At 42.7% G+C, this 1,809-nt stretch overlaps 1 non-coding gene across 1 annotated transcript; it reads left to right on the top strand.

The window, feature by feature from the left end:
* Positions 1–808: 808 nt before the first annotated feature.
* Positions 809–916, top strand: LOC145577121 (small nucleolar RNA R71). Its single transcript, XR_014098610.1, has one exon. It is a non-coding gene; the product is annotated as a small nucleolar RNA R71 (small nucleolar RNA).
* Positions 917–1,809: the final 893 nt, after the last annotated feature.

Below are 1,809 nucleotides of genomic sequence, written 5' to 3' on the forward strand. Positions count from 1 at the left end.
GGTTGTTCGGGTAGAGTGGATGGTGAATTGAAAGGAGTTCTCTCGGCCAATTCAGCTAGTTGTGAATCAACCATCTTGTTGTGAGATCTTATCTCTTGCATTTGTTGCCCAAAAGGTTTCATTTGCGCATGCATGGCTTGGAGGAGTTTAGTTTGAGTTAGATCCGCTTGAGGTGCTTGTTCTTGATGATTTCTTTGAGGTGCTTGGGTTTGATTGTTGTATTGGTTGTTCCTTGGATAGCTTCCTCTTGGGTTTTGGGGTTGAGATGGAGGTGGATTTTGATATTGAGGGTTGGAGTTATAGGAAAGTTGAGCTTGTTGGTTCCATTTTTGAGGTTGAGGTACAAACCCGGGTGGTGGTTGTCTCCAAGCTACTCCACCGCCACTTCCTCTAAATCCCTCTTGCCTTGTGTTGTATGCCGCTACATGTTCGGGGCTTAAACCTCCACAATAGGATGTATCATGGTTCGTTCCTCCACAATTTTGACAAGAGAAAGAGTTAACTTGAGAAGAGCTTGCTCCACCACTTGAACTTGCATTCACACTCGTGTTCAATTTGTAAAGCCCTTTTGTTAGTTGATCAATTTGATGTTGTAATTGATCAACTTTCTCCAATTCGTAAATACCACCTCTCTTTGGAGCGTTTCTTCTTCGGCCCCCCCAAGAGTAATTCTTCGTACCTCTTCTATCGTGGCTTCAACTTGATTTTGAGGGATCTTGATTAATTGACCACCCGCCCTTGCATCCAAATTGGCTCTTGACATGGGCTCCAATCCGTCGTAGAAAAACCGCATGAGCAACCCTTGATTGTACTCATGGTGGGGACATGCTTGTACCAACTCCTTGAATCTCTCCCATGCTTCACCAAGACTTTCATCGGCATCTTGCTCAAATGATGCAATTTTCCTTCTCATTTCGGCGGTCTTCTCCTCGGAGATAAAGCGCTTCAAAAACGCCTTTAACACCTCCCTCCATATTGTCAGAGTGTTAGGCTTTACTTGCTTTAGCCATTTCTTTGCTCGTTCGGTGAGAGATTGCCGGAAAAGGTGCATACGAATGTAGTCTTGACTCACTTCATTGGTTTGCATCATTGCGCACAATTCAAGGAATCGGTCCAAATGTTCAATAGGGTCCTCACTTGCACTTCCAGAAAATTGCTCCGATTGGACCATTCTAGTATATTGTGGATGGATTGAGAAATTGGTTTCCGTGATGGGCAGCAAAATCCCTCCCGTGAGCTCATAATCCTCCGGATTTCCGAACTCACGAAACAAAACATCATTCTCTTGCCCCGCCATTGATCCGCGTGGTGAACTTGAAGAGTAAGTATCACTCTTACTATCAACTATATCACCAAAACCTCTTCCCTCGTCTTCATAAAGCCTACGGACTTGTCTCAAGGTTCGGTTGATTTCGTGGTCAATTTGATGTGAGGGTGCTCCTTGAGACCTCCTAAGCATTCACCAAGGCTAAGAAAACAATTAGCTATGACAAGGATGATAAAACAAAAAAAAACAAAAAAAAAAAAGAAAAGAAAGTAAAATGACTCTAACAAAAGCAATAATAGACGCTAAACAAGCCGCTTCCCCGGCAACGGCGCCAAAATTTGATCACGGGTTAGATAGGTCGTTAAGCTACTACCCTAACCAAATTAATCATTTATAATACCTAAACCTACACTAAACTAGTTAGTGGCAATTAAAGGGTCGAACCACTAGGGAAGCACGCTAATTCAACATCAAATATCACTAATGCAAGAGTGAAAAGGGGATTGTTTGGTTTTGTTGAGTAAGAACACTAAAACTACAAA

The sequence above is a fragment of the Chenopodium album genome, chromosome 13 (genome assembly GCF_948465745.1).
Source record: "Chenopodium album chromosome 13, dcCheAlbu1.1, whole genome shotgun sequence".
NCBI lineage: Eukaryota > Viridiplantae > Streptophyta > Magnoliopsida > Caryophyllales > Amaranthaceae > Chenopodium > Chenopodium album.